General features: G+C 34.6%; 1 protein-coding gene across 7 annotated transcripts in view; it reads right to left on the reverse strand.

The window, feature by feature from the left end:
• The window catches only part of RSRC1 (arginine and serine rich coiled-coil 1), a 145,272-nt gene that overhangs the window by 10,602 nt on the left and 120,239 nt on the right, over window positions 1-14,431 (reverse strand). The window lies entirely within an intron of this gene.

Raw genomic sequence — 14,431 nt, forward strand, 5'->3', positions numbered from 1 at the left:
TACCCCAAAACTAACACTTTTGACATAAAAATCCCAATAGACCAAATGCTGTAAATAAATGAAAGTTTAAAGCCTTACACTCAGAAACTCAAACCCAATATAGAGTTATGATAGATTGTAGCATGCAGTATTCCACACATGTATCTAAAGGAAATAATCACAGACATAAGTAGGCTTTTTTTAAAAAAAAAACAACTTACTAGCTTATTTAAAACCTGAGGAAATGGAGTCTGGAAATGTAAATAGGAAGAAGCTCTATTCTATGAGCCAAACTACTTAGTATCCAGACCTTTATCTTTATTTTATTAAAAATAATCAGCTTCTAGGAAATTACAAAGGCTTATCTGAGAAATGAATTATTTATTGTTTTTTATAATAATGGCTTACTCTTTGTAAGCCTCCCAGAGTTTGTTGGGGAGATGGGTGCCATATAAATTTAATAAATAAAATAAATAATAAAATTATGTAAATAAAAAACAAAGAATACCCAAGATATTGCTGGAAATAAATTGTGTATATTATTCATTTAAATGTGAAAGATGAATTTAAGCCCAGAGTCATTTGCAGCCAGACAGCATCAAATAGAAGGAAAAACAGGCAGGAATAAAACTTACTTATAAAAGTTACTTATTTAAGTACATACATTCTAGGAAAGCTTTTAAGAATAATGTCTCACATATATGTATTTTTCTACATTCTTTCTTGATAGAAAAATGATTTTTCCCTTCTGAATATGATTACCATAAGATTTATTCAATAGAAAGGCTTAGAGTTAGACTGCCTGCTATATTAGGTAGTAAATAACCTGACAATCAAATTTTTGAGAAGTATATAATCATAAACCTTGATTCAAAAAGTATGTGCAATTTTGTTATTTGAATCAATACACGTTAAATTTCTCATTTGCAATAACAGCTATATTCACAAAAGCTGTTTCCAATGCATTGCTATCCTTTACTTTGTTAACAGTATATAATTAATAACCTTTTCCTTGAGAAATTGAAAAAATGGAATCTGATATTCACGTTATTTTATATTTCAATATATATAGGGAATCAAAAAACTAATTTCTTTTTTAATAAAAAAAAGTTGTACCAGAAGGAGCCACTGGAACCCTTGATTTCTTTCTGATTAACAAATTATGCATATTACTAACAGATGGCAAACTAATTTTTATCCTCAATACAAGTACCGTATTTTTCGGCGTATAAGATGACTTTTTAACCCATGAAAATCTTCTCAAAAGTCGGGGGTTGTCTTATACGCCCAGTCATCTTATACGCTGGAAAATACGATAGTCTTATAGGCGAGTATAGCCCAAACCCTATACCCATATTTTTCAGACCATAAGACGCACTCTTCCCCCCCAAAGTAGGGGGGGAAACGAGGGTGCGTCTTCTGGTCCGAAGCTGATCCGTATGGCCAGCCCCAACCTCCGCAAGTGGAAAGCAAGGAAGATTGCCAGGAGCACGAATCGGCACATGCTGAGAAACGCCGATTTCGCGCCCCTGCAATCTCCCTCGCTCGGATTCAGCTTCCCTTGCTACAAGAGAAAGCAGGCTGAAACAGAGTGAGGAAAATTGCCAGGAATGCAAATCAGCTGATCTCGCGCTCCTGCAATCTCCCTCATTTCAGCCTGCTTTGTCTTGTACCAAGGGAAGCTGAAACCAAGTGAGGGAGATTGCAGGAGTGTGAGATCAGCTGATTCGCATTCCTGGCAATCTCCCTTGTTCCGTTTCAGCTTGCTTTCTGCAAGAGAAAGCCGGGCCACGGGGCCGCCTCCGCGGGTACTGCTCTAACGTGGAGAGGGAAGGACAAAGGGAGGGAAAGAAGAAAGGAAGGAAGGAAAGAAGGAAGGGACAATGGGAGAGAAAGAGAGAGAGAGAGAGATAGAAAGGGAGAGAAATAGAGGGAGAGACAGAAAGAGTGAGAGGGAAAGAGAGAGGGAGAGAAAGAAAGGGAGAGAGAGAAAGAGGGAGAGACAAGGAGAAAAAGAGGGAGGGAAATAGAGGAAGAGAGAGAAAGGGAGAATTAGAGAGAAAGAGGAAAAATAGAGAGGGAAAGAAAGAGGGAGAGAGAGAGAAGGAGAAAGAAAGGGAGGGAAATAGAGGGGGAGAGAGAAAGAGGGAGAAATAGAGGGAAAGAGAAAAATAGAGAGGGAGAGAAAGAGGGAGAAAGAGAGAGAAAGAAAGGGAGGGAAATAGAGGGAGAGAGAGAAAGAGGGAGAGGGAAAGAAAGAAAGGGAGAGAGAAAGAGGGAGAGAGAGACAAGAAGAAAAAGAGGGAGGGAAATAGAGGGAGAGAGAGAAAGGGAGAAATAGACGGAAAGAAAAATAGAGAGGGAAAGAAAGAGGGAGAGAGGAGGAGAAAGAAAGGGAGGGAAATAGAGGGGGATAGAGAAAGAGGGAGAAATAGAAAGAAAGAGAAAATAGAGAGGGAGAGAAAGAGGGAGAGAGAGAAAGAGAAAGAAAGGGAGGGAAATAGTGGGAGAGGGAGAAAGAGGGAGAGGGAAAGAGAGAGGGAAAGAAAGAGGGAGAGAGGAGGAGAAAGAAAGGGAGGGAAATAGAGGGGGAGAAAGAAAGGGAGAAATAGAGGGAAAGAGAAAAATAGAGAGGGAGAGAAAGAGGGAGAGAGAGATAAGGAGAAAGAAAGGGAGGGAAATAGAGGGAGAGAGAGAAAGAGGGAGAAATAGAGGGAAAGAGAAAAATAGAGAGGGAGAGAAAGAGGGAGAGAGACAAGGAGAAAGAAAGAGGGAAATAGAGGGAGAGAGAAAGAGGGAGAAATAGAGGGAAAGAGAAAAATAGGGAAAGAGGGAGAGGGAGAGAAAGGGAGAGAGAGAAAGAAGGAGAGAGAGGAGAGAAACAAAGAGGGAGGGGGAGAGAGGGAGAGAAAGAGAAGGAGAGAGAGAAATTAAATTAGTAACATGATTGTTAAGTGAATCTGGTTTCCCCACTAATTTTGCTTGTCAGAAGGTTGCCAAAGGCAACAATGGAACAATGTGACCATCACAAATATGAATTGATTGCCAAGCATCCGAATGTAAATCACATGACCCTGGGGATGCTGCAATGGTCATAAGTCTGAAAAATGGTCATAAGTCACTTTTTTCAGCAGTCGTAACTTTGAACGGTCACTAAATGAATCATTGTAAGCCGAGGACTACCGTACTTTATCATTTTTTTTCCTTTTTGGGGGGGGTCAAGTTTTTGACACCTTGCTGGGCGACTGGTGGTACTCGGACATTGCCTTGTCCTAAAAGTGGTACAATGGATGAAAAGGTTGAAAAGCCCTGTTTTAGTATACCGGTACTATTTGGTTCAGAATATTTTTTTTTCTTGTTTTCCTGCTCTAAAAACTGGGTGAGTCTTATAGTCAGGTGCGTCTTATGGTTTGAAAAATACAGTAATTTAACAGGAAAAGTAGGGGGTCGTCTTATATGCCCAGTCGTCTTATATGCCGGAAAATACGGTAATGAAGAATTTTCTTTCGATTACTTTATGATTTTATCTTTATTATGTCTTCTTGTGCTGTAGTAGCATTTTGCATTAAACGTAAAAGTAAAGGTTCCCCCGCACATGTGTGCTAGTCGTTTCCAACTCTAGGGGCCGGTACTCATCTCCGTTTCAAAGCCGAAGAGCCAGCGCTTGTCCAAGGACGTCTCTGTGGTCATGTGGCCGGCATCACCAAAGGTGCACGGAATGCTGTTATCTTGCCACTGTAGTGGTCCCTATTTTACTACTTGCATTTTTTACGTGCTTTCGAACTGCTACGTTGGCAGAAACTGGGATGAGTAATAGGCGCTCACTCTGTTACGTGGCACTCGGGATTCAACATGCCAAACTGCCGACCATTTGATCAACAAGCTCAGCATCCTAACCCACTGAGCCACCGCGACCCATTTTTGCATTAGATTATATTAAATTCTACTAGTGTGTAAATGTAATAAAACTATTCATTCTCTAAAATACACTGCAAAAGAACAATGGTTAAATTGGTAAGTGGGTTCTATTTAATAATGGGAAATACAAGCAGTATACTGCATGCCCTTGACCTTTTCTGATCAATAGGGCCCAATATTAAAGACACATCTCATTTTTATAACTGCTAAACTGAAAACGGCATTTATGAAATAGCAGAGATTTTGTAATAAACTGCCATTCTGGTTTTATTTATTCTATTAAAAATGAACTTCGGTTTCACATTATTATTACACAAACAGCAATACCTTTCTTCATGTGATCCAAGAATCCCAACTATGGTACTGTTTAGATATGATTTAGTTACTCATGTTCAGCTTACAGAACATGAGACAGTGCCATTGACAAGTGGACAGTCGTCAGCCATAATGATGAACAATCTGCTGTTGTCCTACATTGTCCTTTAAAACCCTACTTGGTCAGGAAGCTGAACAGAGGGAATATTAGGAAGAGGCTGACTCCTTCCTAACCTTCTGAGATATAAGAGGGAAGGAAAGAAAAACACAACCAGATTTACAACATACTGTTAACATAGCCCACAATATCTCAATAAAACATACAGTAGTCCTTGTTTTAAGGAGTCTCATCTGAACAAGCTCAAAGCTAATAATACTTGAAAGAGCATGAAATAGTAGGATCTACTTGGGTGTAGACCCACTGTTTGGGTTTACTTGGCAGTAGCCACTTGTTAAATTCCAAGATAATATTTAATATTCTCCTTGTTAAATTTTTAAATGCATCGTAGCATTTGTCTATTTTGATTTGCATCTAGTTAAAAGTGATGCTGAGGCTTTTAAGTTGCTGGATTTTTAATTTATTTTATATTTCTATATGTTTTATACTACAGTTTTTGTGAAATTGGCTGTTTTATGCTGGTTTGAACTGTATATATATTTAAAGTTTGCCTTGGAAAAATTATTTGAAAACTGAATGAATGGTTTTGATGATTAAAATTTAAATCTGTATTGAAGACAAATATTCTCTTATTAGGAGGTACAAAAGTACCCTGCTATGTTTATGTTTATTGGACTTATATACCGCCCTTCTCCCGTAGGACTCAGGGCGGTTCACAAGGAATTTAAAATAAATAACAATACACATTACAAAAGTTAAGAACAATTAAAATTAAATTTAGTCCTTGAATAAAATAAGAGCTATAAGCTCTAAGCTCTTTCTAGTATTTTCTTAAATTTAATTTAAAATTAAACTATTTGGCTTTACTTTATCAGCTTTTGCAATAGCTACATATAGTTTTAGTCTTAATTATTATTGGCTGATAATTTTATCTATACTTCTCCATGTAAGAAAAGATCATACAATACAAAAAAGAGAGAAAGAAATGGAAAAGAATAAACTTTGACATTGTTTAAACCATCTAAGCTATTAAGAAGAGTAATAATAGTGTAAATACTAATTTTAAAAATCAATGATTTTTACAATAATGAAACTGAGTAAATTATACTTGTTTTTGTTATGTTACTTGTATGATATAAACATATTGTTAAATCTCTTGTATCATATTAATTTCTGTTATAAAATCATGGTAAAAGATATACATAACAATAACGTATATACCACACATTACAAATTCTCTATTGTTTGGAAATTCAACACCAGGAACTTATGTCAGGCTAATAAAACAACATTTACTCTCCAGGATCATGAAGTACATATATAGTTGGAGATGCTTAGGTATGGCTTGAACCTTGACAAATAATTAATTGAATATATATACAGAATACATAAATCCTACAGTTTATATAAGGAGTTTTATGTACATCTAACTTATACCCTTTCTTACAAGACATTCTGCTGAATGTTTTGTTATTAAAAATGCAATCTTACTTTATTCAAAATGAAGGCATTTTAGTTATTAGTATTTACAATAGTTTACAATTAATTCTCATTAATAAAGCAATAACTAAACCATGCAGAATCAAAATTCAAATGGAGTTTTTTCAGTATATACACTCTAGTATGATAACGGCCATAGTTAGAGTTCAGGTCACCGTCATAACAATGAACTTTAATAAAACTAACTGAACATATTTGGCAATACCTAATGAACTTATGGGCATTTAAATATATTTTGTTAACATTAGGTACAGCACTCTAAGATATTATAGCTATCTGGGCCATGACCTCGTACACTAGAACTCTGCTGTATCATATTATCTTGCTCAGTCTATTAAATTAGGAAACAATGTGAACTTTAACTACTCAATGTAAAATAAAATGACACCTAACCTTACTAAAACTGGCACCCTATTATAAAGGAATATCATTTTTTAATAAAAAAATATTCCCAAAATACATGGCAGTGAAAATATCAGGTAGAACAAATAAGGAAATGACTATAGGTAAATTAAGTCTCATGTCTGTTTTGAGTAAGACACTTAACTAAGTACCGCAGTATAACTGACCATATATATAATTAAGACTTGTCAATATTCCTTTTTTGGGACATAATGTTAAGATGACCTTAAATAGGCAGCAGTTTAGAAATTGTATGTGTCAAATAAAGACATTTCTAACTGCTGCACATAAATAACATGAATTCTTTAAGCAAGCATCTCTATCTGATTAAAAGTTATTCAATATAAATGAATGCTGCATTTGAAAGATGGAAACTCTTTAAACCTTCATTTGGAACTTTCGAAGAAATGTGCCCTTTCTAGGCAAAAGGAAAATGATTCTGGTGAAAATAAAAGATTACTTCATTTTCAACAATGACCTTTATCTTATAAAATTGCAGGAAATAATTAATATAAAAGTCAGAATCCTCAATTCACTTTACACTCCTGACTCACAGTGTCTCTCTCTCTCTCATTCTCTCTCTCTCTCCCTCTTTACAAATGCGTGCATGAGCACATGAGCACACACACACACACACAAACACACACAGAGATGTTTGTTTTGCTATATACATGCCCAGTGCAAGTAAAATTAATAGCTTTTATTGGCATGGTTTATGCACTCAACTTATATCCTAAATTTATTACTGTGCTGAAAAAAGAAGAAAGCTCTATTTTTAATCAGCTATATTTTTTCCAAAATATTTTGATTAAATAATACACCACTGAAATAAAAAGCATCAAAATTAACTAATAATTAAATAATCAGAATAACAAAGTATATTCAGTGGATATGATAGGTATCTACTAAGTAGCATAGGTACTAAATAACATTCTCTTTCTATCATATATAATTGCTTAATCTGAAAACTGCACTAAAATCTTATTTCATTTTTTTGTCATATACCTTCCCTAACAGACTGTTGGAATGTTGTAGGCATAATATAGCTAGAAATTCAGTAAACATCTGACAAAGTACCCCATGACATTCTGAGTAGCAAACTAGTTAAGCAGGAGATGGATGTCATGATAATTAAGTGGATACATATTTGGATCAAAAATCATAATGAACGTTCATCAATGCTTCCTCAACAATTTAAAGAGTTATTCTAGGTTTGTGCAAGTATCAGTTCTTTTTATCAGGGTTTTGGATGAAAAGTCAAACTGGTTTGTAGCTGATGCAAAATCGGTTGGGATAGCTAGTGCAGAGAGAAATAAAAAATCAAAACCATCTAGATAATTTTGTGAAAAGGTCTGAAAGCAACATATTTAAATTTAAGAGAGAGAAGTTTAAAGTTCCTGAGTTAGGAAACAAAACTCAAATTCATTAGTACAGGGCAGAGGCTACCTCACTTGGTAACCCATTGGAGATAAGGTGGTTCTTCAGTGGAGAAAAGAGAATTAAATGGCTTTGAAGAAGTAGCAGTACTTCTCAAAGATCAGAGTCTTAGTTTGGGAGTGCTTCTTTGTCTAATTATGTTATCTGGGGTACCAGGGTTGGGGGAGAGAGCATTTCTAATTTAGCAAACAAATTGCTTTTACTCCTCTACAGAGATAGTTTAGCATTCCTTATACAATAACGTTATGGTTTGATTATTGTAACAAGTCATGTAAAACTGCCCTGGAAGACTATTCGGAAATGTAGCATTCAAAATTTTAATTAGGTGACTCGGTGGGAATATAGCTTGCCAGTTTTAAGAGATCTATACCAATTGCCAATATATTTCCACATACAATTCAAGGAGATAGTTTTAAAGTTCTTCACAGCAACATGAAACTCAATTACCATAAGAACACCTGAATAATAGTTTCTCAGATTGCCACCACTATATTAGTGAGGTATTTTTCATTGGTGGTACTCAATTGATGGGATTAATTGCTCATCCAAGTCCCATCAACATTTTATGCATTATGCAAGAGATTACACACACACACACACACACACACACTAAGTCATCTTCAAATTATGCTCACTTCTGATGACTAGACACATGTCCTATAGTTTTCTTGATATCAGTACAGAAGTGTTTTGTCGCTGCTTTCTTATAGCATATTTCTCTGCATCCAGGTCTATCTAACAACCTTGGTATTCTAATGGGTCTCCAATCCAAATGACTAGGCCTAGTCTTATTCACTATCTAAGCAGTGATAGTTGCTAAGAAGGTATATACATTATACTGAATGAACCGTGTTTTAAATATTGTATAGTCAAAATTATTATTTTTTTTATTGAAAAGTTTTAAGATACAATTTTCCTTTAAAAAACCCCCCTTCCCCCTCCCTCCTCCCCCCCTACCTCCCCCCCTCCCCCCTCCCTCCCCCCCCTCCCCCCCGGCTTCCCAGAGCTAAATACAAGGTATATATATAAAAAAAGCAAACATAAACAACCATATACTAACAACTATAAATTCTAAAATCCATCACTCTCTAGCTTATATAGGATAAAACAAACCTTAGCAATATTAAATATATATAAAAAACTAAGATAGAAAAAGAAACACTCTCTAACTTATATAGGATAAAACAAACCTTAATAATATTAAATATATATTAAAAACAAAAAACAAAAAAACAAAAAAAGAAAAAAAAACCCCAAGATAGAAAGAAAAAAAGAAAAAGAAAAGAAGGAAAAAAGAGTTATTCAAATACTACATAATACTTCTTAACCCTATACTTATCCTAAATAAACTCCATCCATTTTGTCCATTCCATGATATAACGTTCTTACAGATAATCTTTCAAATTAACCAAAATCTTCGCCACCTCAACCAAATCAGAAAACTTTAAAGTCAACTCTTCTGTAATCGGCAGTTCCTCTTCCAGTGCCACCTCTATAATTATTCCAAACAAAAAAAAAGATTGCAAACAAAACTTTAACCTCCATTTAAGAATCTTCTGTATATTCCACCAAACTTTAATCCAAAAAACCTCACCCTTTCCAGAAAACCACCACATATAAAAATATATTGCGTCTACACCCAAATCTTTTCCCACCTCCCATTACTTGACTATAAATACGTTGTAAAAAATCCATAGACTTCTGCAAATCCTGCTATTTTCTCTTTTTAGATCGTTTTGCAGCAGCACGCATCACCCTCTGTTCTATAGGATCATCCGACGAAGTTGTATCTTGATCTCCTCCAACACCGTTGTCTTCTATCTGACCATCTTCGGCCTCTTGATGCACTCCTTCTCCAGATCCCTTTTCAGCTTCCAGAAGTGTTAATGGCGTTGCTTTTAAAACATTATTGTAGAAATCACGCGCTTGCATCACAGTAACCAGACGGTACCTTTTACCTTCGTGCGTCACCATCAGCCCAACTGGGATCTCCCATCTGAACCTTATATCTCTTTGCTTGAGCTCTTGCACAAGAAATGTAAAATCCTTCCTTCTCCTTAAAATCTTTGGAGGAATTTCTTTTAGGACCAAAACTTCTTGATTAGCAATCACAACTTTAGTATCATAAGCAGCTCGTATAACTTCATCTCTAATTTCCCTTTTTGCAAAATATACCACCACATCTCTAGGCAACTTTCTCTGTCTAGCAATCCATGAATTCACACGAAACACTTTATCCATGCCTCCTTTTATTTCAGATGCTGGCTGTTTCAATACTACTTCGAAAGCCTCAGAAACCAGCTGCTTTAGATCTTCCTTAATATTCTCCTTTAAGCCTCTAATTCTAATGGCAAACTGCATCTGGTAATATTGAGCAAGACTCAGTTCCTTATCCATTTTGTCTTCATTCTCCAATACTTTTGCTTCTAATATAGCATTCTTTTGAGTCAAATCTTCTAGCTTTTCCTCCAATTCTTCCACACATCCAGCCACTTTATACACTGAAGACAAGATGTCTACCTTCATCACTCTGAACTTCTGTTCCATCCTCTCCTCCATCCTCTCCTCCAATTTCTCCAATTTCTCCTCCATCTGTGCAAATCTATCATTAATTGATTCCAAAATTACCTGGGTGTGTTTTTCAAGAGCATCTTGTAAGTCCTTTGATGTCAATACATCAGGAGGATGCAGCGCCTGCAGTAATGATTGTTGCACCGGAGAAGTTCCAGCACTCCGAAGAGTTTTAGGGGGTGGTTTAGCCGCCATCTTTTACCAATTGTGACGCACTTTCACTTCAGATTTAAAATCCAAAAAAGTCCATCAAGCTGGAGAGTAAAATATAATAATCCTCTTCACCTTTTCCTCTTGTACCACTCTGCCTGCTCCTTTAATCCATAGTCATTCCTTCAGGCAGGGGTGGTCGCAGACGCCTGGCTCTGCTCCAAGAAATCAGGAGCAGAGGCGCTGGCCAGCTGGGAGCAGCCCAGGCTACGGGGGAGTTCAATCCTTCAGCCGCCCAAGCCACAAGCTCAGGCGGCTCCGGAGAACTCGACCCCTACCTGGGGGCTCACCCCCTCTTCTCCCGAGGAGGGGGCTTCAAATTCGCCCGAACAGCTGATCGGCGCTGTTTTGGGCGAAAATAACTCAGCTGAGCCACGGGCAGCCCGGGAAGGCTGTCTCCGGCGCCGCGCAGCCACCGGAAGCCTCCTCAAAATTATTTTTGAAATTACAACAAATCTGAATTGTTCAACTGAATTGTTTATAGTAGGTTGATTACAAGTTTTCTTGTAAATTCTTGTGCAGAACTATTCTGGGATATGTTTTTCTAAAATATAATTTTAGTAATAAGTGCTATAGAAAGCCTTAGTAAGTATTAGTCCATAACAGAGTATCTCATGGTCTGAGGCACATTTCTGCCTTTAGTAAAGTAGCATTATTGTTCTGGTAAGTGATATATAAAAGGCATGAATGATTGATTGAAAAGAAGTATTTATGATTTCCTGAAATTAAATTTAGGAATTATGGATGATGTAATTTCCTGGCATTAAAACAAACTTACTCATGCCATAAGGCGCTTCTTTTCCACTTGGAGATTTAGCACTTCATACCATTGAAGAAAAATCAATGTCGTTTACAAAGTCTAAAGATTTTCCATTCAGGTCTTGACTTTATAGGTGGCAAGATTGATAGGAGGAGTATTTAAAGCTGAAATCTAGATGAATGATTTTGTATTCTTTTATAGCACCTCTCAGCTGACACTTAAACAATTTAAGTCTAGGCATTATTGCAGTCTCTCCTCCTGGATAATGTACAGTGTCAGAAAAAGATCTTATTTCAGATACCACCTGTTTTAGTAGTAAACCTGAGAGAGCTTGTCCACAATGCAGGTTATAGGATTACCCATTTTTGACATAAGTATTATGTTTATTTTAAAGTCAGGAAACCAGCATTATACAACTAATATCTGGAATGTTTGAAAATCTATCAGAATCGCCTATTTGATTTCCCATTGCACAAAATTTGTGCACAAAATAATTATTCTTTCATTTAGGTTTTTTTCTATAAGTTTTTAGTTACATTTAAAGAAAAAAACTAAATGAAAGAATAATTATTCTTTTTAAGATCAAATTATTTTGGTCTTTATTTTCATATTAGATCCATTCATCTAAATCTGTATGCATAGAAAATTAGATGTCAGGAAGAAGGCTATGCTAGAACCTTTCTTCTTGGTAACTACAAAAATCTTTGCCATATACATAAATACATAATATTTATGTATTATGAATGAGATTACTTATAGACCCTAACTTGCACTTTGAAATTCAAGACAAATTAAACTCCAGTTCTTATTTGTAAAGTGGACCTAAAATTATTCTACTTAATGAAGAACTAGAAGAAAATAATAAAATACTAACTTCATGAATACTGATAATTACTAGAAACACGTTTCAGATAAAAGACAAATACATTACATACTATGTTTATATTAATATTCAATAATTATATTAATTATATTAATATTCAAGTTTATATAGTAAACATTATTTTTATTTCAAGTGTGAAATAATAATATTAGTTCCTACCTGAAAATTACTGTCTCTTCTGAGGAACAATTTAGTTAATTCATCCTCATTGCGCATACTCAGATGGGTTCTATTTCTAAGGTTATACAATACAATGCTCTCTAACTATGTGCTATGTGATTTTTTCATATAAATGGAACAAATTAAGCCACCTTCATATATATTCAATCATACTTGTAGCCTTGATTTCTTCCCCTAATTTGCGGCCAAGGCACCATATTATTCACTTCAGAGGTTGACCTCTGAATATTAGATTTTGCCCTGATACAAGATTTTGCTCTTGTACTAAACTGAGGGGAGACATTTACTCACCCCTGCCTTTTCACAGAAAAATCAACTTTAAATTTGCCATGATGAAAAATCAATAAAGCAATAATTGCTTGACTTATCACTGTGTGGAGAAACAATTTGGGAAGTGAAGCTCAGCATCCAGTTTTCAGTGAAACGAGGGGAATTTCAGGATCATTAAGCTAAGAAAGGGAAAGGTCTCTGAGCAATAATTAAATTTACTCATGCTGATTTTCTGACAAATTTATTTCTCCAGTGTATATAAAATATTTTACAGCTTACTAACTAGCAAAACTAATCAATTCAACATTGGGCCAACACGTATAAAAAACAAAAATGCAAGTTCAAAATTAAAGCATCAAGGAACATGTTTAAGTATTATTTTATTAAATTTAAAAGAATAGGTCATTTATTTATATTTGATATTTGAGATGATTTTAACAAATGTCTTTACTCTATATACCAATTTCTTATATAACTTTGACATACCTATTCATTCCAGGTACCAAAAGAGAAGTGTGAGATATTTGAATTACCTTCTAGTTCAACTGAATTTTTTCATGGTCAATTCAGTTTTAATCAAGATATCATTTGATTGCATTATGAAGCATACATTAAAAACAACTACTTATTTACATCATAATAGTAATCCAAAATACTTAATCTGAATAAAAAAAATTGTTTCCCTCAGTAGTATTTATATCATACCTTACTTATATTACTGCTAGCATGACTGCATACTTTGAATATGACTAACTTGGTCTGAGGTTTTATTTTTTTAAAAAATAATCAGGACTGCCAATAAAACCATCATGAAATCTGACACTTATCACATAAATAAGAGTTTAATGCATTTTTTTCAGTTAGATATAAAGTAAAATAATTTGTATCATTGAAATTCTTTTGGAAAAATATTGCATTTTTATTTCATGCAGCAAATTAAAATAGGGTCAGTGAAAATGAAAATACAATTATTCTATCAAACGTATATTAGAGCTGCTACAAAATAGCAACATACTGTACAAAAAAAGAAGAAAGGAGAATGAGAATCCTTCTGCTGACTAGACAGGCTATGGCAATTAAAACATTTTAAATAGCACAACCTCCAAGTCTCTAATCTGTAACTTAGGTCAGTTCTCTATAGATTCTAATTTGTCCTCCATTTGTAATCATGACAAGAAAATGCACCATATGTAACAACAGACCAGCAGGAGGGTCTATAGGTAGCTTGAAGGTAAAATAATTCAATTTTTGAGCAGATTAAATGTAACATTTTACATCTAATCACATACCTGATTTGACATAAAATTACAATAAAAGTAACATTAAATCAATGGTATCAAGAGGCAGATGAAAGAAATACCTGTGTTCACAAAATGGAAAACAATGTGCTTATTTATAACTCAGCTTTTGCTTAGCACACTAAAAAAGCAAAAGCTTTTAGTTCCCCATACATGTCTGAAATATATTTCTTTCAAAATTTAAGATTAGGAAAACTTTATTATATCTATTTTTAAATGAACTGCCTCAAGTCAGGAGAGGAGATTAGTAATTTTAATTATTAAAAAATTGGTTGTTTTATGTTGGATTCAGTAACCATATAAACCTTTAAATAAAGAATCTTTATTTCTTTGGTTTCTAATTTTTTTAGAACTAAAACAACATAGACATTTCATATTTTCCTGAGTTTTATTTTAACACCTTAATAAAAGCTGATATCAGGTTATTGTATCTAATTTCTTTTCCCCAGGTTTATAGGTAAAAATTCATATCTAAGCTGTTTTGAGTTTAAACTAAATTTAAATTATTCAAATTAATTACACCAAAAACTGAAATTTGATAGTGATAGTGTATCACTGAGTATAGTAAGCATAAATACATACAAAATCTA

The sequence above is a fragment of the Vipera ursinii genome, assembly GCF_947247035.1.
Source record: "Vipera ursinii genome assembly, chromosome: 5".
Classification (NCBI taxonomy): domain Eukaryota; kingdom Metazoa; phylum Chordata; class Lepidosauria; order Squamata; family Viperidae; genus Vipera; species Vipera ursinii.